General features: G+C 41.9%; 1 long non-coding RNA gene across 1 annotated transcript; it reads right to left on the bottom strand.

Moving 5' to 3' along the window:
- Window positions 1-908: 908 nt before the first annotated feature.
- On the bottom strand, window positions 909-26307 carry LOC136017546 (uncharacterized). Its single transcript, XR_010613974.1, has 2 exons — window positions 26273-26307; window positions 909-2066 (listed from the first exon to the last, which is right to left on the bottom strand). It is a non-coding gene; the product is annotated as an uncharacterized LOC136017546 (long non-coding RNA).
- Between the last annotated feature and the right edge of the window lie 437 nt (window positions 26308-26744).

Raw genomic sequence — 26744 nt, 5'->3', positions numbered from 1 at the left:
AGGTGGTGAGACACTAGCACAGGTTGGTCAGAGAAGCTGTGGAAGCCTCATTCCTGGCAGTGTTCAAGGCCAGGTTGGCTAGGGCTTTGATCAACCTGGTCTGGTGAAAGATACCTGTCAGCCTCACCTCTGTGCCTGTGAAGATCATGGAACAGATCCTCCTAAAAGCTATGGCACATGGAGGATGGGAAAGTGACTGGAAACAGCTGCCTGGCTTCACCAAGGGTAAGTCTTGCCTGACCAACCTCTTAGCATTTTACAGTGGAGTGACTGCATCAGTGGACAGGGGAAGAGTTACCAGTGTCATCTATCTGGACTTCTTGTGAGGCCTTTGGGCTGGTTCCCCACAGCAGGTGAACAAATGTGTTTGACATTACTGAAGGACAGTGAGTCAAAGTCTCGCCGACTTTGCAAAGCCAGTATTTCACTCCCATGCACTCCAGTCTTCCTCCTTGGACATGCCCTGAGAGCAGTAGGCAGGTGCACACTCAGCAACCAGCATCTTCACTGTGCTGTAAGAAGAGATCATCTCCAAGATGCTCACCCACCCTCCAAAGACCCACACCAAATTGTATTTTCCCTTTCACAGCAAAAGAAAAATGAGCTGAAAAATGATAGAATTTGTTTCTGATCTCTGGCTCTGAAAATCTGATGAGGAAAAAAAGACTGAAATGTTTGTCATGAAGGCTTCACTTGCTTGGGAAAATAGTGAAGGACAGCTCTGAAAAGTAAAAATATTTAAGGGTAAATTCATGCCTTTAACTTCTCAGAATAAAACATAGTGCAGCAAAGTGGAAAATTTCTCCTTACTGTCATTTCTCAAAAATGGAAAAAAGCAAACCAAAAATCAGCCAAAACAAAACCAAAATTCTTTCACTTCTTCCCCTGAGGAAAAAAAAAATAAATTATTGATTTTTCATTTTTTTTTTATTTTTAAATCAGGTCAACCAGTTGCGGGAGTGAGGCAGCACAATGTACATTTACAAAGTCTTCAACATGGTTAGTTGTGTATTAGTGATTGAATTTGTTATTCACAAATACATCAGCAGACATTTCTCCTTTGCATGCACTCCAATGGTTTTCGATGGCCTGTACCAAAATTCCAGTTTTAAAACCTGCCTAATTTAAGCTCTTTTTTCACCACACTAAGCAGTTCAGGTGGGTGGTTTAGAGACTTTCAAAAATATCCAGTTTCATTACTTTCTGTAGTCCACATTTATCACACTCAGAATGCAAAGAGGAATGGGAGCAAAGGCAAAAGTGTATTGCACCAGAAAATCTAAGGATTGCTTCTGGGCTTTGATTCCTCCTCCCAGACTGTACTGCAGCTATAAAAAGTGAATAACCAAGTGGCCTGATTGCCTTCTAGAACTATAGCAATCTAATAAGTAAATCAAAATGATACAAGCATGATAAAAATAATATATGCAACAAGACCAGCGTTACAGAAGGGTGCCAAGCAAAAATTGTCCCTCCAGACAGAAGCTGAAATAAAAATACTTTCTCTGTTCCCAGCCACGCTTTCTCTAATTTCCTTGCAGGTCAAGGTAGCCTAATTAGCTCTAAATAAGGAACACCCAGAAGAGTTTGTTCTATCACACATTTTTTAAAGCCTTTAAAATTGTGTTCCATTCAACTGAGCTCTGGAATTTGAAATTCAGGCTATTTTGACAACCATGATCCTGCCCCTTCCCTCAGATGGAAAGGCATACCAGCTCTTGAAACACTCCAGCCCCTCAGTGATGTCTCTTTTTAAATCTCTGTCTTGGTTCAAGCCCAGCGAATAAATACTTCAGGGGCATGTTTTAGTTGCACATCCTTCCAGCTCAGCCCTTTGCCTGGTGAAGCGCCATCAGGTTGCACAGCAGAAAAAAACCACCAGGCTGAATGCCAAAGAGACGAAAAAATTTCTGGTGTCTGAATGAAATCGAAACAGTACTTCAAATCTTGAGGCTTCTTCTGGAAAAAGCAGCAAACAGGAACTCCCTTATATTGTGTGCCTGACCTCCATGCTGCACAACTGCTGCACTGGGCTCTGCTTTCTCCATCCAGGGCATTCAGAGGTTCTGTAGCAAGGAAGCAAGCAACAAAACCTCACTCTACATCTCTGAGTCATCTGTGACAAGGTACCAGCACAGCTGGCTGTGGTGGCCTTTGTAGTCATGACTGTGAACAGAAAGGCTGCTAATGAAGGGCACAGATTTAGACACAAAGATGAGCTGTGGTGTTTATCCTTTGCCAATGACAACTGCAAAATTCAGATGTACGGTATTTCAGGCAGTGTTTGTGCACACAATAAAATACTATAGTGAAGAAAACAGTCACATTAGTTTCCATATGCTGGTCTGCAAATAAAAAAACCACCAGACTGATAAGACTATTTCACATTTATGAAATATATCTAGAAGCATGACTCAAGAGCCAATAAACCAGTGGTAGATAAATTGATATCTTTCAGCTCAGGCATCATTTGCAAATGCTATATTTTAGTACTTGTGAAATTCTGACATGCATACATAAATCAGGAATCGCTTTGCCAAGCTGTTCTCATGCTCTTTCAGTTTAAAGTGGCAAGAGCCTCATCTAGACAATCAAACAGTAATTGCCACTGGCCACTGAATTTATTCATAAACATACAATATTTCAAAAACTCTGGATATAATCCAAAGTATGGCTTTTAACTCCAAAGGCTTACATGATTTTGGAAATATCATACTAAAAGAAACAGAACAACATGAGGCATCTTGAAAAACCAGACATGGGCTTTCATAAGTGATATTTGCTTTCATTCCTACATAGTGCTACTGGCTGTTACTGATTTATAATGATGACTGTTTCTGGTTTGTGCCTCATCAGAAACCTTCTGGGGTTTTCCTCACATACTTTATTTTAAACATTTCTCCATAATTTTTTCCCAAGGTGCTATTTTTCCCAATTTACAATGATGAAAGTAAGCATCTACATCCTTTGGCTATAATTCAGTTGATACTGATCTGTAATTTTGGATATTCTTTAAAATAGACTAAGCACTATAATTCTCTGTAGTTACAGTTTCCAGCAGGAGGATTATAGTTTGTCTGTTCAAACAATTACATGCAAGAATGAGACTCAAAAATAAGAGCTAAGAATAGCCAATTAGTATGTATTCACCTTTTTTTTATGTAATCTATAGGAAAAAGAAAAATAAGAAAGAATAAACTTCCACTCTAAATTCCTGTTGTTGTTCTACCTTCCAGACTCCTAGAGGCTACATTATTGGATGTTGCTTGATATTTTATAGATTAAGTAAAAAATATACATAAATAAATTTTACTGATCTGCAGTGCAGCACCATTTTATGTTAGAATCTTAGATGACAAAAATCATAACAACTACACAACTTGGTTTTCTCAAGTGCACTGTATTAGAATGTCCCAGATAAAGATTTTCCATCCCAGTATTGCAGTGCAGGTAGCCTACACAGTTTGCAACCTGCCATACAAAAACTGAGCGAATAATTCTGCTTTTAACTACATTGCATTTCTGAATCAGGACAATTAAATCTCTCTGATTTTCTTCATTTTTAGAATGGACTAATGGAACTCTTAACAGAACCCTACTCAAACGGACCACATTGTTCAAACTTAAGTTATGGTGTTTAAACATGTTTTGATTTTCATCATCTATGCATTGTGCTATCCTTCACACTAGCATCTCTGCCTAGACTAGCATTTACAGCTGGTTTCTATTCATATGTGTAGTAACTTGTCTTGGGGCTAAGCTCTGTGGAGCGTCCAGACATAGAATTTGCCACTGTCTTATGCAAAACAAGTTAATTTTCAACTAGTTAACTGGCATTGACAGAACTATACATCGTATATTACATGTACAGCAAGAAATGAGAAAACATCTCAGCAGTACACTCAAAGCTCTGATGGCTGTGGTGCCATGTGCAACCTCAGATGCTGTGGAATCAGCCTTACCCTATCAGAGGACAACTTTGCCTTCTCTGCCACCTCTGGCCACTGAGCCTGGGAGTGGCTAGACCTCAGAGGCTTCCTCATTGCCCTGCACACTCGCTATGCTAGACTGGACTGGCCAGGGAACACAGCAGCAGCCTTTCCTGTGGCACGTGGTGGGAACAGAGCAAAGGTGGAGGTTAGGTGCCAAGGCTCAATGCAAACAGTCACACATTCATACCCCTGGGCCACTCAAGTTTGCCTTTTTGGCACCATCCCCTTGGCACCCGCACAACTGCTTGCTATGCTAAATACCGAATAATTAGGTGAAACAAAAATACAGGCGGCAGGAGAGACATTTCCAGCAGAAGACTTAAAAGCACCTGCAGTATGCTATTTCATAGGAAGCTAAGTGCATTTACCTCATTGCTTTGAATACAAACATTAGAATCATAGAATAGTTAGGGTTGGAAAGGACCTGAAGACCATCAAGTTCCAACCCCCCTGCCATGGGCAGGGACACCTCACACTAAACCATCCCACCCAAGGCTCTGTCCAACCTGGCCTTGAACACCACCAGGGATGGAGCATTCACAGCTTCCCTGGGCAACCCATTCCAGTACCTCACCACCCTCACAGTAAAGGATTTCTTCCTTATATCCAATCTAAAATTGGATATTCCCACCTGGTGTATTTATATTTATGATCACTTTGGGATTACATAGTTAAGTCATGTTTGAGAAAGTACTAAAAGCTGTCATCAGAACCAATGAAATGTATTTATAGGAAAGTTTTTAATATGCTTGAAAAGACAAAAACAGCTACGGAGAGATGCACAGGAACTGAATGGGAATAGAACTTTTGAATCCAGGCAAGATTGAATAAACATTTTTATCTGTATTTTCTGAATGTTAAAGTCTTTTCAAGGCACAGGCAACAAAAATAAATCATTATAAGAGAATAATTAATTTTGCAGTTTATGCAAAATGGGCAACAAATTCAGCAACATGATCTCATCTTAAATAGAAATAGGTCTCTATAAATTTAATCTCATTCTCCTCCTTTCTCTTTCCTGCTCATATTATTCTTCCCATTAATTTTAATCACCACATTTGAACTGACATTAGCCAAATCATCTTCTTTACTGATACTTCTTAATAACCATGCTCAACTTAATCATTGCAACTTGCTTATCTAGCTGGCGCAGTTCTTCCAGTTCCAGATTACTGCTGCCTTTCTTCTGACATGTTGCTTTCTGAATCAAAATGTAAAGCTCTTAATTCCCATGATACACCTTTCCTTTTCCTAGCCTGGTGGAATCCCTTTTCACACACTCCTCTCTTGCTGATAGAGGATCCTTCTGTCTATGACAGCCTTTCCGGCTCACCTGCCTTCACTGGCTCCATCCCATTTTGAAGCTTCAGATTAATTTCTTTTAACCCTTACCCATAGACTGTTGATTGTTAAATTAGAAAAGCAGATTAGGACTTATAAATTGTTCCTTCAGTAGACATCTAAGAGATGTCATTATTTAACCAAGTTGTAAGCATTTGGAGTAGCCAACAAGTTGCTTAAGCAGGAGTAAAATGATGTTCTCAAAAGAACATCCTTCCTCCAAAATCCAAATTAAAAATTATTTCTATTCAAAAACATTCTTTAAGTGCTTTTGGATAAAGGTGAGGTTACTAAAACACACAGCTTGTTTGTAAGCTGATTTGCATTTTACTTCCAGACCAACTGGAAGAGGAAATCAGGGGAAGTCTGTATGACCAGCCTTCAGAAGCATTTAAATCCTAAAAGTACAAGCTTATTTTATTAAATGGGACCAGCCGTCAGGATTCACATTTATTTGTAACAACTATTTATAGCTATTCTTTAATTGTGTCCAGGTAATGAATAAAGGGCCATTTCCTCCTATATCAGGGTTTCAGAATACCGATATGGCTTGGTCCATTTGGCTACTGTGCAGGATGATGACAGATTTCCTTCTCACTTGCCTTCCCAAGAAGCCGAGGCCCACCATTGTATAACCCAGACCATTCTACTGTAGACTGTCCTTTGGCTTGAGGTCTAAAAATTTGCTAGTGAAACATGTCAGTGTGGCCCTTGCACACCCAGTTGCGAAGATCCTGCCTGCTAACACATACCCTCTCCTCAGCACACAGCACTGCACCAGCTCCTTTCTGAGGATGCTATAAAAATGCTCAAAACCACATTCCTGAACCTTGCCACTGTGGTAGCCATGATAGCTCATCTTCATCTAGCCTAATAGAGGGTAGGAAAGGCACTACCACTAGCCTAGTGCCAAAAATAAAGTGGATTAACGGCCGTGAAAGACTAGATGGTCCAGTTACCCTCCCCACTGCCCTGCTCCTGCCTGGAGTGTGGGCTTAGAGATGAGGGCATGAGAAATCAGCCAGCATTAAATCCTTTCACCATGTCTTTTCCCTGCATCAGCCTTCTCCCTCCTTTGCTGTTGTTTTTCACAACAACCAGTATTTTCCACATATTTCCACTCCAGACCCCTCTAACAGTTCTAGACAACTAACACCCTCCCAAAGGATCAGCTTTCCACCTGACAGGTACTTACTTACCTAACCTCAACCCCCACAATAAATCTTCTGTTTCTCACTCAGACAGTTCATTAAAAGGTGCACTCAATAACCTGACATACAGCATTTGCTCTATCTTTAAAGATATTCTCAGGCAGTAAGTGCCGCATCCTATTCTCCAAGTTAAAACTAAGTATGGTTTGCTAGCAGAGGTAACTCGACATTTTTGATGATGATCTAGTCAAAAGTAAAACATTTTCGAAGCAGCTAAAACCAGACTAGACATATAAAAGTATTCAGGGTGTCTGAAGGACATTGCGTTGTTTAAATCTCGTACTCAGGCGATAGATAATGGAGTTTCCATTGCTGAAAAGGTGTCATGACACTTGTCTTTGAAACAAATACTATTTGACTGACAGTTTGCTAACAGACCTATTACTACAAAGGAAGAAGCAAATTCTGAGTATGCTATATTCGCATTCTGTCCATAACTCAGCTATGCTGGTTACAATACTGGAGATCAGGGGGGCTGGCGTGAAGAGGGTTTTTTTTCCCCTCCAAGAAGACAGCTTAAAGCACAGACAGGCTTTGAATTACAAACAGCTGATAATTGTTCTCTGGCTACAGCACAGTCTGATAATTCAGCATGAGTTTTAAATCTGCATTTATGACTAAGAAGAGACTGGGCTTATGGGTGGAAATAGTTCAACCATCATCACACTGCGAGCTGTCCACACATTTGGAGGTAGCACAGCATGAACCACAGAGCACTCCTGCTGATCCCACATATTGCTCAGCCCCAGTCCAGCCTGCCCATCCCTTCAGTCCAGCTGGATCATCATCCCAATAATATACCTCTAGGCAATCCAATCTGAATTTTCTGGATAGTCTCTGTGTCCCCTGATGGTCTGGCTCAAAGAGGTTTTCAGAGGTAAACACAATTATTTTTTCAGCTAGCAGAATTTTTTTCTACAGGATCAAGAAATATCTCTGTCTTTTGTTTATGTATCACCTTCCTATCTGTGGGGCATGGTGAAAATGCCCTCTTCTTCTCAGAGGAACAGGACTGAATCTCTTTTTTATCGCTTTTCCAATGTAGAGGCCTAATGGGTAACCAGAAGAAAGGCAGAGTCCTGAAGGAGAAGCAAAGTTTATAGCTTTGCAATAGCTGGAGAACCTTTCCCATTAGAAGCAATCAGAAATGGTCATACACATGTCACTGAAATGTCAGGCTGATAAAACAGAAGTAAGCCTTTTGTCTCCTAAGAGTCATATGAGAGAGATGGCAGTGGTGGTGGCTGACATGGTGCTGCCCAACAGAAAGGAATGAGAATTGCAGAATTCCTTGGCAGTTGTGATAAGGATTATGGAGGAAGGCAAGAAGGCTTCCCCATTTCAAAGTTTTTATGTCAACAAACTGGGAACAAAACAAACTTAGACCCATCTCTGTTTTATCTTGATTCATCTGCAAAACTTCCTAAGTCACAAATCACAGGCAAGTATGATTTCAGGGTACTTACTTAGGCACACAAGCTTCCAAAATATTATCAGTACTGTACCATGGGGGCCTCCAGACTTAAACACTTTGTTGCTCATCAGGACAAAGGAGTCCAGGCAGCAAAAACCTTGAATACTACTATCTTTTATGCTCATACCTAAGTTAATTCTTTTGGCACTCCACGAGAGTCACAATAGCGCATCACATGGACATACCCTAAGGGTAGCATTGTCTCTTCCTTGCTCTGTGGAAAAGAGCCTTCTCTACCAGGGCTGTAGTAGCAGGAACTGTCTCTCCATGGGAGGAGGAGACAAAAAGATGATGGCTAAGAAATAATTTCCTAGGGCCTTTGGAGCCACTTTATAGGCTTGCTTAGTAAGCACATATCGTCCTTGACAGATGGTCACCGGTACATGGAGCAACACATGCAGGCTGACTTCCTCATTCAGCATTTGCTGAATATACTTTTCATGTTTTGCAGTCCTTCCCACGAGCACACCTTGTGGCCAGCAGCCTACAGCAGGACCCTCCCTCTTCCATAGTCAAATAAATAAGTAGCTTCACTTAGAATTATTACATTTGAAGCATTTTTGCCACCAGTGACTGGAAAAGTGTTCCCTGTGCCAATCGCTTCTCCACTGAGGTGTAGTGTTTCGATATTGTCTCTTCCCAGGGAGTGATAAAGTCCAGCTGCGCTTTAACTGATAAATACAGATGCTTCAAAAAATTTCAAGTTTGCAAAGGCTTAAGCAATAAAGTTCCTGATGCTGTCCCATCTTTCGTAGTCCTCCAAGTCTGAAATGCATCCACTGAACTGCCTGATAAGCCATCCGTGTGCTTTACCAATCCCAGTTTTCATCTTACCACGCCAGCAAAATAGCAGAGCTCTCAGAATGACAATGCTATCCCCCTTCTAGAAGTTGGCATCTAAGGTGACTGAGACACTAGGAGAGTTAATTTTCTCTCGTATTGTTACAGCTGATTTCTAACTCAGCAGTGACACACAGATACCCAAGACACATATATAAATGCTCAATAAGTAAAATAAAATCCTCTTCTGAAAGAATGAGATCTTTCTGAAGGTGGCAACAAGAGGCTGAGTGGAAGACATTCCTAGAAACATCTGAGCAAATTATATAATTCACAGACAAAACAGCAAATTGTCTGATCGTCTTTACATTAAGAATATGTGCACCATGTACCCTTTATATCATTAGTTATTCTTAAATAGCATAACAACGGAATTGCTCCAGGTAACTTTGCAAGTACCAGTTTATACACAAAATGTGCAATATTCTACAAATTAGATTGGCTTTTCTCTGGAATGTGCTCTGTTTGAGACTCCCGTGTACTCAATGTACTAACGTTCATTTTCTAGCATGGCTTGATGCTATAGTGTGACTCGGCCTTCTTTGAGTTTTATAAAAGATCAATATGGCAGTAATGAGTAAACAAACATTTAAAAACAGACCTAAAATCTACAGCCAGCTCCTGTTCATGAAGTCTAATCAGCCTTTCTTGTAAACACACCTGCAGTTTCTGGAGCTACTAACCAATGTTTTGCCCTCATAGTTGTGAGTCGCTGACAGCTTAATGAACCAGAATTTCAAGTCAATCTGAACTGAAAGTATTCCTGGTAACATGGGCACACCTGACACTGTATTTTCACACAGCAAGTACTCTGCAACATGTCACTATTACCATACAATGGACCCTTCATTCCAGTCACAGAGCATGTTTCATCAATGGTTAACTGAATGTTTTTCAAAGCACCATTTCTAAATGGCACAGGGTGACACTGAAAAACATAGGTCAGATGCCAAGATGTTAAGCAGCACTGCAACTAGTGTTTTACTAGCGTCAGCATGATTTCCAGAATCAGCAGTATGAAGATTGTTTGGTTTGCTATTAGTGTTACAGCTCATTGGACAAACCACATGGTGTCTTCTTCTGTAAGGGGTCAGCATCTTCCAATACAGACAAAAGGTACCAGCCTGAGTTTCAGACAAAAACAGTCTGTGGAATGATCTGGGGAGCAATTAGCTATGTGTGGCTCTAAGCATTCCACCTCTGATCCTGCGATCTGACAGCAAGCTAGCTTAGTCTTCCAGAGTCACTTAAGCCCTATCTCCTCACTTGTGTTTTCTCCAGCTCTTTTCCCTAAGATAAGTTTAAAATAAAAGCCCAAACCTGATAGTAAGGGGTGAAAAGAAGATGTCTCTGGCACTCATAAGTAATGCAAACTGGCGTATGATTGATACCATTAACTTAATAAATTCCTTTGTGCTGAGCTGTACTCCTTGTGTGACTGATACAGAGATGCTGGAGTGCCGAGAAAGAAGACAAGCATTTGTGACAGATGGGTGGATGTTTGCAGTGTTGAAAAAGAAATGACATCTTTCTGAAAATGTCATTTTCCTTCTTGTGCTGGCATCCCCAGGCGTCGCGTAGCTGCCGGCAGAGCAGTCTCGACAATGAGTGACACCCTGACTGAAGGAGATTGCAGAATGTAAATAAGGTGCTGCCAAATGTACGGCCAGTTAGGTCAGAGCTGACTGGGATGATGACAATTGATGCCAATTACAGACGTGATTTTTTACTCCACTGCTGCTCCCTGATCTGGAAGGCACTTATAAACTTCCCTGCTTTTCAACAGAAGGTGACTTCGCCTCCCTGTAAATAGCACTGACCTTCTGAGGTAATTTGCTGGGGTTCAAGTCGCCACCTCTCTCTGCTCTGCTTTGCTGAAGCTTGGGGCTGCGCACAGACATAGAATCATAGATTAGTTTGGGTTGGTAGGGACCTTCAAACCGCTTGTAGTCCAGTCCCCTGCAGTGAGCAGGGACACATCCGACCAGATCAGGTTTCCCAGAACCATTCAGCCTGGTGCTGAATGTCTCCAGGGATGGGGCATCCACCACCTCTCTGAGCAACCTGTTCCAGTATTTTACTGCCTTCTCTGTAAAGAATTTCTTCCTCACATCCAGCCTGTATCTCCTCTCTTTTAGTTTAAAACCATCACCCCTCACCCTATCGCAAGAGGCTATGCTAGAAAGTCTCTCCCCTTTCTTATGGGCCACTTTTAAGAACTTAAAGGCTGCAGCAAGGTTTCCCTGGCATCTTCTCCAGGCTGAACAACCTCAATTCTCTCAGCCTTTCCTCCTAGGAGATGTGCTCCATCCCTCTGATCATTTCTGCGGCTCTCCTTATAAGGAGCTCAGCTGGCTACTCCCTCTGAAAGGCCAACTCCCCACCTTGCAAAACTGTGCTGTTTTAGCCTTTCCACAAAGGAATGACACAAAACCCTCCTTGGTCTGGTGCTTGGTTTCACTTGAAAAAAGCAATTCAGGAAGCATCCTGGCCTACAGGAAGGATCTACAAGGCTTGCCAGCTAACCAGTGGTGTCCCACCCCAGTGCAGCTGCTTTTTGTTGCAATATCCTATTTATTTCCCTACTTTTAGCACTTTAGATTAGCTATTTCAGGGAAAGACTGCCTAGCATAACAAGGCTGTACACCCAGTTATCCACTACTAATAAATAAATACATAAATAATAAAGTAATAAAGCAGAACAATCGGTCACTGACAACCCAGTTAACCCAGCACTTCAGGACTGCAGAACACAAGCCTTCCCAGCTCAGGTTAAGGGATGCTGCCTTGCTCTCACACCCTTCCCTAAGCCTCCGCCGTTGGCCAGCGTGTGGCTGTTACGATACAGACCCGTTACCCGAGGCTGAAGGAAGCTGCATCTCTGTGGGCACCAGAGCGGCTGGCAGAGCAAGCGGAGCTGGCTCCCAGCAGAGGCAGCCGCCTGACCTTCCACTGCATCACCCTGGAAACAGTTTGAACCAGGCGCGCCTTGCGAGCCAAGCCGCGGCTCTCCGCGCTCTGCTGCCCGCGGCACGGGAGCCTCCCGCGGCAGCGCCTGAGCGCGGGGCGCCAATCCTGGTGCCGCTGCGCTCTGACCGCAGCCCCGCCACCGCGCCACCGGCACCGCACCGGCACCGCACCACACCGCACCGACACCGCACCGGCAGCGCAACGACACCGCACCGGCACCGCACCGGCAGCGCACCGGCACCGCACCACACCGCACCGACACCGCACCGGCACCGCACCGGCACCGCACCGGCACCGCACCACACCGCACCGACACCGCACCGGCAGCGCACCGGCACCGCACCGGCAGCGCCGCCAGGGGGCGTCGCGGATCCCGTTCCCACGGCAACGGCGCGGCGTTCCCGTGGCAACGCGAGGCGCGGCGCGGCCGGCTAGCGGCGGGCGGCCCCGGGGTAGGCCGATCCCCGGCTCGGTGCCACGGACGGGCCCAGACCCTGAAAGTCCTGGGGAAACAAACTGCGCTGGCTCGTGCCCGTTAAAGCCTACGGCATCCTTCATCACGGCGTGCAAACACGCAGCGTACTCCCCTCCCTCTCACACGAGCTCTGCCCACCGGCGTCCTTACGGGGCCTCACTGAAGTGCAAACACCCGAGCGGCAAGTGCCCCAGGCAATCAGCAAGGAGGAGGAAAAAGTAATAACAAACGAGTCACAAAACAAGTTACACCTTCCAGGTAACGTCTGCGGATTCGGTCAGTTACGGAGAGGGTTTTCCAGTTGCTTTCTACTGCACCTCTGACTAGATGAGAAGGAAATGGAGACTAAAAGCCATTACAAGAGCAAGCACTGGCCTTTACTGGGATAAAACAGTTAATTCTAGCCTTAAGTGACTCTCTTATCACGGCTTTTCCTAAGAGCAGCTTTGCTGTACATCTTTAAGTACCTCATAAATCACATTTAGCATCTTCCTCCCTCCCAGTAAAGAACGTGCAGTAGTAATGCAGTATAATTTAACAAAGATAGCATCTAGGTTATTCTCTCTTCTGTGGGGAGTCAATAATGCTGAACATAATTATGAGAGTATATAATAAACCAAACTGACCTGTCTAAATTACACATGGGTTCATTTCTACCATGGTTTATTTGGGTTTTGTTAACCATTGAAAAGCTCATGCTGATCCAAAGAAACAAACCACTGCCACCATGATATATCAGACAATGAGCCAGTGACAGCTTTTGGTGCAAGACCCTTACTTTGGACAGTCTACCTCCTGCTCACATGAGATACCATCCAAAGGTGAAGCGGCCCCACCACATGCTCTGGGAACACAAATCCAAGGCAATCCCTTGAAAAGACTTGGGAGCTGTTTGCCTCGCTGCTTAGTACCACGTTAGTACAGCTAAGTGGCTTCCCTTAGAAAGCGCAGTAAAAAAACCACCACAGGTGTCTAAGCTTTACCACAGTCAGACACACTAGCCGTGGAGAGACATTCTGATCTCCTCCCCAAAGAGACACAGAGTGTCACCCAGTAATTGCCGCACCAAACCCAATCATTTGTTGTTAAAATCAAATCTCTCTTTCAGAAAGACAGCCAAGTCTTGATCCCGGGCATGTAGTAACATGTGGGCCATTACACAATAGAAAATAATGTGCTGCTTCTTACAGCTAGGATGCTTCACTTTGATAGTGACATTAAAATTGCAACAATTAACTCTAATGAAATTGACTATTATGTCTTAATGCAATAACGGGCTGTAACATAATTAAGTAGAAGTTATCTGAGTGCTTTCTCCTAACGTGCACATTCAGGCCTGTCTTTGATCTATAATTCAGCAAGAAAGAATAAAAAATGCAAACACAGTGACTTGGAATGAGTATCAGTAGTGCTGCACGCTCTTGTCTCTTCCTCCCCTCCTACCTTTGTTCACAGCCCATGCTCTCATGAGGCCAGTCTCTCTCTTTTGTACACAAGCTGTATTTCCATCTGTCTTTCATCAGGAGGAAAACACCCCCGTGCTAGGAATGTTTTCAGATACAAAGGCAGAGCTTAGCACTACCTGGTTTACCAGGAGTCAGGAATAGAAATCTCAGACCAAGGTACAAGCAGCTGAGGTACAAAAACAACTTCTACTACCGCAGTACGCAAAAACGTCATTGCCCATTAATGAAGCTTTGTTCAGGGCACCATTAGTGCATCCTCATTGTCCCTCACTGAGACCAGCCCTAAGTGTTTAAAAGACTTCACCAAAGTGCCAGGGAAGCCTGAAACAGACCACAGGCTTAAGCCAAACCTCTGATCCTCAGTGCAGTCCCTTAAGATCCCACAGCCTTCGTGTTGATCTGGGGGACCAAGAACAAGGAAACACGCCTAAGAGCAGAGTCAACTTTAACTAGAGCAGAGTTGGTCTGATAGACGAGGAGTGTGTGTGGTTTCCTTTAAAAAGGTAAAGAGAAAACTCATAAAAGTCACAAGGATGGACAACAACATTTTTATCCAGATTCTCAGAATACTTAACCTTTTTTCTTAAAGAACAGCTTCTGGTTAGGAAGATCCACTTTCCTATAAAGGCATTCTGCTGCCAGGTTTATGGGGGAAAGCTTGAAAACCATGACCTCTGAAACATTTAAAAGTCTTGGAATAATATATTTTAACTCAGTTTTCTGAAAGATCCTTACTGTCAATGTATAAATTCTCAGACCCACCAACACTGCAGTATAGCACTAAATCAAAGTATTTGCCATCTGGAGGGCACAGTCCAAGAAGAGTTATAGGCTCACAATTTCCCCTGTCAGGAAACAAAGCAAGATCATGGGAGTAACCAAAGGACTATATCCATTTAGTTTATTTTTTTACAAATAATAAGAGATTTCGGTTATTTCATTCACACAAGCTAATTCTGCTTGACTCTAATTTCTAGGACCAAAAGGAGGACTAGAAGGGAAAACCAAGTCCAACCTGTGCATGCATTGCTCTGCTCTTAGCTGTGTATCTCCCAAGACAAATGCTCATAGAGTCTTCCTTACACCCGGGGAGACAAGCTCAAATGACATAGTTCTCACTCAAAAGCAGCTCCATTCTGTTTCCAGGCATTTGTATCACATACTTAGAAAAAAATAGAACTCTGCTGTGGACCTTAGCATCCTGGTTTCAGCTGGGATAAAGTTAATTTTCTTCACAGTAACAGGTACAGTCCTGTGTTTTGGATTTAGGATGAGAACAATGCTGCTAATACACCCATGCTTTTTTGTTGTTCCTCAGCAGCACTTACCCCAGTCAAGGACTTTTCAGCTTCTCATCTGCTCTGCCAGCAAGGAGGCAGGAGGCCACAAGAAGCAGGGAGAGGACACAATCAGGACAGCTGACCTGAACTAGCCAAAAGGATGTTGCATAACATATGGCATCATGCTGAACCATTAAACTGGGAGAAATCCTCTGGGGGGGTGGTGCCCACTGTTTGGGGTCTGGCTGGACATCGGTCAGCAGGAGGTGAGAAATTGCACTGTGCAACACTGGTTTTGTAAGTTCTTTTATCATTATTACTATTTTCCCTTCCTTTTCTGTCCTATTAAGCTGTCTTTATTTCCACCCACATTTTACTGTTTTTCTGAATCTCTCCCCATCCCACTGTGAGGGGCAGCGAGGGGACGGCTGTGTGGTGTTCAGCTGCCTGCTGGGATAAACCACAATATGTGGGCAAACCCCAGTGCACCCAGAGCCACTTGGTGCCACAGCCCAGCCTGCAACTTTTGTAGGATGGATGTTCACATTTAGGGTCACCTGCCATTCAGTACCTTTCAGGGCCCAGGGCTAGCAGATGACCAATAATGGCAAAAGAAAGATACGTAAAAGGTTTGGCTCTTTCTTGTGTTGGGCTTGATCTCATTTTCAAGGGTTACCACCTCCTTTCCTTGGCTTGTAATGGTTCCAGTAATGAGAATGCATATTTTGTACCCTTTAGTAGCATATCTGATAGTAGTTTTTTGTGCTAATGCCTCCATCTAGTAAAAATTTGTTTTCTTTGAATTACGTGCCAGAAGGTTGATTCCTGGCATGGCTGAGTTATTACTTTAACCCAACAAAAAAAGTCTTGTGTATGTGAATATAGAAAAATATATTAATACGTCTGCGCTGCTCTTTAATGTTAGACTTGATAATCTGAGTGGAAAAAGGGGTGGTGAAATATTCTTGGCTGCTTCTCACACTGCTCCCTTTGAATCTTCTACTAGCTGCTGTCAGAAAAATTAGTGGACGAGTCAGGCCTCTACCCTGACCTAAAACAACCCTAAACCTTTAGAAATCAGGACTCCTGAAGCTTCTATTTTGAGCACTATCTTTGCCTTCTTTTTGAAAGAAAAAAAAAAAAAGCAAACAAGCAAAATAGGATATTGAAAAAGTCCGTTCCCCAGTAAAAAATAAAATCACTATGGTTAACATGTACAAGTGTGAGGGATGCAGAACAGAGGGAAGAAGAAAGCTGTTCCATTGTAAAATCTGCTATATTTTCTGTATTGCCTCAAATTCTTTCCCATAGACTGTCTCAAAGCCAAGATACTATTTTTGTAGTTTAGCTCATAAAAACAGAAAACTGTAAACACAGAATGAAGTATGCACACAACTGTAACTGCAGAAATAGAAAATTCCTTCAAAAGTAAGATGATCCCATGATATAACTAACATTAGCAGCACTCAGTAGCACCACAGAGGTGGTTTTGAGAGGCGTGCAGCCAGCACTTATCCAACATTGAGACCTGCAGTGAAGTCTCTCAGAGGACCAGCACTGAGCAGTGCTAACACACTTTGCCTTCCCCAGCGGTTCTGAGTGTCCTGGCAGTTACTGTTAGTAACATCTACACAGCAAAGCCATTTTCTGAGCTTGTTCAGCATTAACTGTGAATCTCGTTTATGCATTTCAGAGAGCAAATCATCTCTCTTATAGGCAAAGCAGCTAGAACACAGGCACTCAGCAACAGGTTCAAAGTTAATGAGAAAGCCAGTGACCAGGTCAAGAATGCAAGAAAGAGTTATAAAATTGCTCCCAGATGATCTTTTAGTTGTGTCTGGAAGCAAGCGCTAAAAACTTACCTTTGAAGTGTTGTGAAATTCTGCTGGACTTCAACCTGCATACATTGTGCTAAAATTGTAAGCATTTTAAGGGCTAAAATTCAACATTTGTTTTCAACTCATCCACCTAGATCTTGGGTCATTTAATTTAATAACATTAAGAATTAGGAATAGGCTTTTATTTCAGATTCCATTCCTCTGCCCCCTCAGTTCAGACCTTCAGAAAACAATCCCTATCTATATAATAGATCAGTGTCAAGGTGATAAAAGTAGAACCTTAACAAGTTTCTTGTGTGTGTTTGGCTCTTGACATAGTAGAATTTACACACAGTTACAATTCTCACAAAAGGATCAGCTTGTACAGTCAAAACACACAAAATGACATTGTAACAGTCACTAAGAGTCTGAACCTACTGTAGTGTTACACCTGTAAAAATGAATGCAGAATTTTTATATGAAGGCAGAGGTGATAGTTATGCTGTTTTAAAATTAAGAATTATGTTTAAAATACCACTTAGACCTTTTTTCCTTTATTTAACAAAGGAACAATTACAATTTTAACGGGATTCTGACAGCCTAACAAATGCTATTCATCAGTGCCTTTTTTCTTTAGAAGAAAAAGTCACAGCTAAAGAAAAGTCAAGTTTTATCTATTGCAGTAACTTTATTTTTGTGTTCTGTCAGAGCCTTCCAAGCAGATATTATGTTTTTAATTCGTTGTAGCTTAATACTTCTCTCTTTACCTTATCTTAGTTAGCCCGCAGAATGCTAGCCTCAAGATGGCGATATTTCTCCCCTTTTAGAAGCTGCTGTTACTAAAGCCTCGTCCTTCATTCTGAAGGCAACAAAGTGGAATTTCTTTACCTTTCAGCACATGAAAGTGCAGCTGCCCCGCAGAAATTCCTGCATACCCCTCCGGTAAAGGTTCTTAACTGGCATCATAAAGTGTTTCACCTTACAGTAAAAGCGAGCTTCAACTAAAGTCAAATCATTTCCAGTTACTGAAAGCTTCCCGAAGCGTTTCTTTTCACAATCTGGTCCAAAACCCAATCTGTATTTTTTTTCCTCAGTGTCATCCATAGGTCTTTATGATACTGAAAATGATGTAGAGAACAAAACTAAAACCCAAGTCAGATGCTTTTCCTTACTTAGAAATATATTTAAAGTAAAATCACAAGGAACTGCAAATAGACCTTCTGTTCAAATTAAAAACAAACAAAAGCACACAAAAAGCCAAACAAACAAAAAACCAAAGAAACAACCAACCAACAAAAAATCCCCAAGCATAATGTATATCTGAATATTAAGTGACCATTTCAACCCACAGGACAACAACTATTCATCTCAGATTTGCTTTTTAATATACACTGCATCAAAGGTGTTTGCTGACTTCCGTGTCAGGCTTCAAGTCTACCAAAATGCACTTCTCTAAATTACTTTCTGCCAAAGCTAGAGATGAAAGCTGGAAAGTCTTTGCCTTTTACCACGCTTTCAGAGAACAACAGACAAAGAAGCACACCTGTCAAACAAATACTGTTTCTGAATCTGCATTAAATAATAGCAAGGGGAAACATATTCATGTATGCTCTAAAATATGATGTGTCTCCAGCTTTTGCACAGCTGCTTCTGTCATCTTTGGCCCTTTGTACTGCCATGAAGGGTGGGAGACCACAATGACCTTTGGCTACATTACTAGTGAGCAGCAAAGCACTTTTATTTCAGCTTGTCTAGAAAAGAAGTGTTTATGGGAGTTTAGCACTTCTGTAACACACAGGGTTGAAAAAAGTATTGGATTCTCAGGGAAAAGGTGATTATTAGATCTCAGGGAAGGAGATAACTGCTCATGTGAACCCCTCCAAGCCACAGGCAAGCCTGTCCTGAAGGAGTTTTGCAGGGAAGATGAGTTTTTTACACCAAGGGGTTTTTTTGTGCTGAAAAGTTTTGCACCGACACAGGGTGATAACAGTGACACACTGTGCTCTGTAACTTCGTCGCGGTTTAAGCCCAGATGGCAACAGCTACAAACCATAAGATTAGGCGTCAAATCTGTACAGAAGGGACGGGAAAAGTAGTTTTACTTCAGAGCCATAGTTTCAGGCACCTCCTCTTGTGAGCAGTGAACGTTACACAGCTAGGTTTGGGCATGTGAGATAGGGACTCATTTTCTCCAGGAGACAATTCAGCTACAACTCAAGTGATGGAAACTTAACAGGTTTGGAGTTTCCAAGGTCTGTTTATAAACCTGGTGTCTGTCTGCAAGTTGTTCCTGTTCCCTGTACACAGGCTCACTCTGTCAAATCTCCTCTAAAGGAGTTGTGCCCCCTGCTCCTCTGGATATTCTCGTTGTTCTTCTGTTAGCAGTTGTCTTGTTGATTCACTGTCGACTGCCTTTGTTAACCTTTAGAACCGTGAGAAGGCCATCTTTTGCATTACAAGCAAACAAAACTTACTCAAGCTGCCACCGAACCGTATGGCTTCATAGCAGTCATTTCCCGTTGCTTTTATGAGGCACACGTTCAAGGAAGTCTATTGCCTGATTGTGACAGTTTCACAGCTTTTCTTAGCTCCAGTCTAGCATTGCCACAAGCCGTCTTCCTTGTTTTAGAACAGTCTGTTATACTACACAGGCTTTCAGATGCTTTCATGTATGTGGTGTTATTCAAATCCTTTCTGATACAAGGTGTTAAGCTCTCTGCCTTCATTTGAGTGCTTCTACCATGAATTAGTAAAATTGTGTTCAAGTCATGAAGAGATTTAAGAGCTTGCTTTAGCTAAAGAGGTATTTGCTTAAGGTTTCAATACATTATTGCTCTTAATAGCACAACTGTGATTTTTTGAAGAAAGCAAGCAGCTGAAATGTGCTTGTAATGTAGCAAACCCCTGTTGGAAAAGAACACTTGGGACTACCACCATGACAGGAATACTTAGATTGTTTAAGGACCTGATAAAATACTTGGCAGGACCAAGACAAAGACCCTAAAAGACAGGAGCTTCAGTAATTTGGCCGTAACCCACTTGTGTCTGCAGAGCCACTGACAACCTCACTCAGGCAAGCTTCACTTAGGTGATGTTGCCACTGAGTTGGGCTATGGGCAAAACAAAGGGAGAGCAGTAATCCCTACTTCACACAGTCGATATTTTTATCATAGCAGCAGGAAAATTAAAAAGTAGGCCAATAAACACAACGGGTTGATCCAGAAAACTAAGTACAGTAAGGATCAAGGGCTGCTTCATGATTATTAGCTACAACCTAGATTCATCCCACCTACGTTTATATGGCTTGAGGAATCTGAGTTGGGGAATAGTTCTTAGGTGAACTGAATTGGTCCTTGAGCTACACATCTCTCATAACTACACATGAAGCTAAAAGCAGCTGCATTTCTTACTGGCTGAGGACAGATCTGGGCCTGAACATATGTATTTCTTAGTCTCTAAAGATTCTTAAGCCAAACTGCACTTGAAGTTACTGACTGCACCAAAACTACTGTACAGAGTAGTCATGTTCTGGTGTATAGACACTGTATCACAGTTGGAGACCAGTCCAATAGCTGCTAAGCATCCCACACTCCTGGTGAAGTAGGATGCTTATCACCTCACCAACATAAGTCCATTGAAAGTAAGAGACAAATGTCTTTGTGAGAAGGAAGACATCCCAGTGCTGAGCAGTCATTTAGTCTAGAGGCACTCAGTACTACTATTTAAACGCCCCACTATGGAACTGGTCATGGCACTGGAGGTAATTATATTACACTACAGTTAGACCTGAACTTTACCAAAATAAAAGTAAATCCCTGGTTTCATTAGCTTTATACTCTTAGTCTGATTCTTGCTTCTGCCGGTTGAGACTCACAGAAGTTTAAACCCAGTTTAACCAGCTTTAGATGTTATATAAGCTGAAAACAACAACAAAAAAACCCCACAACAAAACAAACAAACCCAAACACAAAAAAAGAAACCCAACAAACAAATCCCCAAAACCCAAGACAACAAAAACCAAAATAGAGCAACAAGAAAAGCATTGTGTACTATGTTTCCATATTCGATAGAACACACATCTAGAATAATGGGGAATGATGAAAAGGAGTGATGGTGTTCAGACATGGGTAGCAGATATTTATCCTAGGTAGAGGATGTCTGGTTAGTAATGCTCAGCTCCCTGCATCACCCAATGCTTCCCCCACCCTCCTTGTAGGCATCTCTTGAGACCTTTCATTTAGAAACCTGTAACTCTCTTCCCTCCCATTTGCTGCTTCCCAAATATTTCTCCCTGTCCAGTGGCCCTATAAATTCAAGGCACCTTAATGGACTTGGTAATAGGTACCCTTCTGCAAGAACATGATAAAAACCTATTTCTAATAGAACAGCTGCCAGCCACAAAATAACAATTCTTGAAAAACACAGGCAGAAAGAAGTCCTCTATTTGAGGAGATGCTGTGGAGAAAGTATAACAAGAAAGAGTCAGTTATTTGGGAGTGCAGTTTAGAGAGACATCACTGGAAGACTTGCTTTGATTAGCGTGTTTGTTGTATCTGTTGCCATGCTTACACTGCAGATGTGCCTCCTGCCACACACCATCTAACAACAAGGGTTCCATACAGAGACTAGACTCAGGCAGTCCTTTTCGTTTTTAGCTGGTGCAACAGTTTGCACCATCTGAGCTTGTGCTTGAGCTCTGAGGTCTGACTGAAAGTCTCTGTGGATCAATTGGAAGGGAGACAGGTGAGGAATGGAGATCAGAAAACAGCAGCTGGCGAGGAAACAGAGCCCTTTACATAACCTGCAATAATACCCACTGCAAACCATGTAAATACAGAAAGCCTGCCGTCACAGCTACAGCTAGCGAGGAGTCACTTGCCTTAGAGCTGGATCCAGCAGTCGGGGTGCTGTCTCACTAGAGACAAGTAGGTTGGAATAAGCACCTCTCTGGTCTGCTTGGGTACATTCCTTCTAATGCAGCCCAGAACAGAGTTTGCCTTACCTGCAGTGAGAGCAAACTGTTACCATAGCTTCTTGTCATCAGAGCTGATATTCAGCTTATGGAGACTGGGACAGCCCAGCCTTTCCTGAAAAACAGCCAAGGAGTAGGTGGGCATGGGATACAGCCTACTCTAAATGATGCATGTAGCCAACCACTAGCACCAGCTGGCGTCTGGCCCAGGAGCTGTACTGAGAATATTTAAAATGTCATATTCTTATGTAATTATAGTGCTATCTCATAGCTACTTTGTATGCTGAGGAAAAGCAGGCACTCAGCTGCCCAGAAAGCAAGACCAGACTTTAATTTGCCCAGCTCCTATATGCTCTTGAAATACTGCCCTATGGTTACTACGGTTGTGCCAACAGGACCAGATCCTGTTTGGTCTTTACTGTGGGGCATTTCCCACACTTCCTGGCTGAACACTCACTCTTCCACCTCCTTTGCTTCAGGCTCCAGCCAACTGTCACCCCTTGGGAGCCAAACATTTACTGCATAAAAAACACAACACATAAAAACTAACCTCTCTCAGTGCTTCTGTCAAGGCAACTGCTGCCTTTCAAGCTGATTTCACTGACTAATTAAGCATGGAGATACACCAGACTGCCAACACTGAATGGTGGCTGCAATATCCATCACACCAGGAAGATTCAATCTAATGGGCTAAAAGCTACAGCTTGAGAGCCCAGAACAGCTTACTCATCGGAATGGAAAAGTCATTGTTTATTGTGCTCTAAAATTCCCCGAGATATAAATAGAGAAAAACCAAAACCAAACAAACCCAAATAAAACCCCTACCTTCTTCAGTCTTGAAAACATTAATTATGAATTACCAAGAGAGAAAAAACACCTGCTCCTCTTTCATCATTAACACTTAATGCATTACACCTTTCAGGTTCCTTCCAGACATTAAATCTCCCAAGGTCCTTCAGAGGTGATTAAAAAGTACATAGCCACTTTAAGTCCCATTTCCCTACAAAAATATTTCACCTGTTGTTTCCACCAGGGATAAAGTTTGTTTTCCTCCCAGATGTAGGCTTCTCTTCCTTTGTGCACATGTATTTTAGATAAAGTGGCTTCCCCCTGTGTTTGGTGGAGCATTCTCCTTCTGGTTGACTGAGTAGTTCACATGGAAACTTTATGCAGAAAATGACTATGAACTGTAAGATGTTATTTGTGTGGTTTCTTACCCTCTGCAATGACTTAAACCACTGTGAAGATACTGAGAAATAGGTCAGAATCTAAATGGCATTTAGTTATACAAAGTGTAAGGCAACTAGACCAAAAAGAAAAGGGAAGTAAGTCAGGGACAAGGATGTTACATATTAAAACAACCTGTAGTGCCCCGCATAGCTCTGTGATCCCATTCTCACTCCAGCTATATCTGAATTTGAAAAATATTTTCTCCATTTACAGGGCGGAAATAAAGTCTCCTAAACAGCCACATAGATAACATTACTTACATGTATTAAGGACACTAGGTTGTAAAATTAAGATTGTATTTGGTGATGCTTACCCTGGTCGAATCAACACCTCTGCACGTTTGTGATAACAAAGATCTCAACAGAGCAGACATATGTTTAAATGAAAATATTTTCAGACTGAAGAAGGAAGGAAAGATTTCAATTACCTTCTTTGGCATAAAGAACTAAAAGGCAACTTTCTGTAAGTACATTTAAGTTGCAGCTTTCTCCAAAGAAAAGCACGTCTGATATTTATGGTATATCAAATGGAAGTTTCACTAAGTACTGAAATCTGACCTCAGTGTATAATTCCACATCCTTTCAGACAGGCACAGTGTTACAAAAGCATGTTTTTGATTCACCAAAGCCAAAGACTTTACAATCTAAAAAAAACCCCTGACAACCTATTTTACATTTATATCCCAACTGAAACGGCAAAGATAAAAAGAATAACTTCTTTCTTGAGCTAGTAATATTGGGTTAAGCTCCAACAGAGTCAGCCTCTAATGCTGAAATTTGGCTCTGATAGCTGAGGAAATAGTCGATTTGGAATTTTAAGAGAAGAAATCCAACAACGTCAGCAAAAATATGATGTTTAAAAGGGTATTCTAAAACAATAGCCAAAGGACGGCTACCTGGATTGGGAAGGTTTTAACTTTAAATTATTAAAAAAGTCTACCTAGAGAAAATACACAGAGCTGAAGGCTGTTTTGAATACCTGCAATGGCTTACTTTGTTATGAGAATTTTAAGTGACCTTTAAACGTGTTAAGGTGACAGACTCATATACTTTTAGGTTTAGACTTTTAGTTTTGGGGTTTTTTTTTTAAATTGGGGAAGACCCTAATCCCCAGTTACAATTTTGCAGCCAGAAAACGTAACCAGTGATGTCACCACAGTAGGCAGTTAAATAAGCGCTGCTACACTGAAGAAGGGGCAGGACAGGGTCTGCACCTGGGGGTACATACGAGAATGGACACCCTTGACCGGACAGGGAGCAAAGCTAACTCGGCTGCTGCAGAAAATAACATAACCAGGAAGATATCAGAGAATACCTGTAAGGAAGTAGTTCTGACCGAACCTCTGCCGTTTTTTCCCTACTTCTCTGTTTCATTCTCCCTTAGGTCAACCTTCTCGCCTGTCTATATCTATCTATCATCCTCCTCTTCTTGTTCCCTTTACTCTCATTCCTGCTGCACCCTTCTGTATAGCCTGCTGTAATTCAAATGCCAGAAAAATTCAAACAGATACAAAATACTCATTCTCATTTTCTCACCTGGTGGCTATACATTATCCTTCACCTTCTTGCCTTGCATTTATTCATCATCTATCATTTCTATTCTCCAGAAACCTGTACAAGACAGCAGCCACTTCCAGTCTTTCTTTCTGCACCACCAGATTCAGTGGGGACAAATCTGTCTTAATTCCCCCGCAGTCACGCTGTTGAGAAGGTAGCAGATGGCTGAAACCTTCAAGAGCCTGACTGTGACAGCCTCCAAGCAAACTTCCAGAGTCACTATCAGACTCCATAAAGTGCCACTTAATCATGTCCACAGCTGGAAAATGAGAATTCATTAAAAGACAGATGTTTCTCTGATGAGCAGTTATAAAATCACATTGACGTGTTGCATATATTCATAATTGGAATTTTCCAAGTAATAGAATTTAAGAAAGTATATTAAAAAAAAAAAAAAAAAAAAAGGAAACAAAGGAAAAAAGCCAAGGCATGCCAACTTTCTCTGAAAATTTTTCCCTGCCTCAGGGATGCAAAGCACCACACTATAGGATGTATTGCCATTCTTCCACTCTCCTGGTAAGGGATGTTTTTCCAGTCAATGTTAGATAAGAAAATGCTGATTGTTATGCTGACTTCTAACATCAGTCCTCCACACTAAAGCATCTGCATGCAGCGCTACTACACTTTTGTAATTTCATCCACATTCCTGTTCAAGTTGCAAGAACCATTAAGAACAAATTCAGCTCTTGCAGACCTCACTTCAGGCAGGCTTTTTGCCCCATGAGTTCACAGCACAAAAACATACTCCTGATTCATAAGCATCAACATTGCAATAATCGACAGCTAGAGCATTTGCCTATACTTTGCACAGCTTCAAGAAGTAGAAAGTACTGAAACACACACAGCAGGAATGACCAAATCTCTGATACAAGCTCCAAACACTCTTTTACAACTGTGCCAACACCACATGTTATAAGGGCGTACATATTCACAGCCCAAAATAGGTCCCTCCTAGCAGTTTTTTTCCACCTCAGTTCATAAGTTCCGCTTAGATAACCAGAAATAGAAAATAATTGGATGCTGTCTGTATTTGTTTACCAACTTCAGTCTTTGATAAAAATATAGAACCGAACTGAGTAAACTTATTTCACAGTGAAATAAAAGAGCTTCTCTAAGTTTATAGCATGTAATTAAGTCAAGATAGAGGGAGGAAAGCTTTTTTAGACAAATCAGTTCCTAAAAGGCATAAGCAGTAAGTCTATGAAAACCTAAAACATTGAAGTGCAGAAATACCTGGTCTGGCAAAATCATCTGTTCTCTCCAACAACTTTTGCTGCTAAGATGCTTTTCTAAAGAATGGTGTGGTATAGGACATTACTTCTTGTGTTTGCAGCCCCTAAGAGACTACACAGAATTTCTTAAGTAGGATACAGCCATTCTGAAAGCCTGAGCTTTTATATACAAGCCATTTATCACTACAGCCAACCCCCCTCATATTAGCCTAACAGTATGCAGAATGAAAAGGTTATTTAGGTCCATTTTCTTGTAAAATGTTCCCATAATTTCCCACAAACATTTCTTACCTACAGAAACTGTACTTGTTAAGTACCCATGCCTATCTGATCAGTAATACAAAGTGTCTGTGTTCATGCCATAAAACCAAACAGAAGAGTTATATCCCAAAATTCAAGCTCAGATAAATGCTTACTTGCAGAGCAGATTTGTATTTTCTTCCTGCTTACCATCTAAAGAAACACTCAATCAGCCAGCTGCTTCCCAAGAAATAATATAGGCTTTTACCAGGTCAGCTGTGACCACCTTAAACCCAAATTACACACTTTAAGGTCTACCAGGTCAGAAACATGTTCAATTGCTGTGTTGAATGAGGCCTACATCTTTACTTGCTACAACATCAAATCCTATTTCAATCACCTGCCTGGTGACACCAGCTGTATTTCAGAAACTGTTGTCTCTGTTTCGATGCCCTAGTTGAGCATGAACAGATATGCTTCAGCTCCTCATGCTTCTCTTTACTAGCAAATGCCTAAATGCATGTGTTTTATAACCAAGGTAAAAAAGCAGTAGGATCATTTTACCACTGAATTTGTAAAACTCTCATTACTATCAAATCAGAGCAGATGCTTTTGCCAGCTTAGGTTTATTGAACTTGACTAGTACGT

Source organism: Lathamus discolor, chromosome 6 (genome assembly GCF_037157495.1).
Source record: "Lathamus discolor isolate bLatDis1 chromosome 6, bLatDis1.hap1, whole genome shotgun sequence".
Taxonomy (NCBI): domain Eukaryota; kingdom Metazoa; phylum Chordata; class Aves; order Psittaciformes; family Psittacidae; genus Lathamus; species Lathamus discolor.
This window is presented reverse-complemented; position numbering and strand designations above follow the sequence as displayed.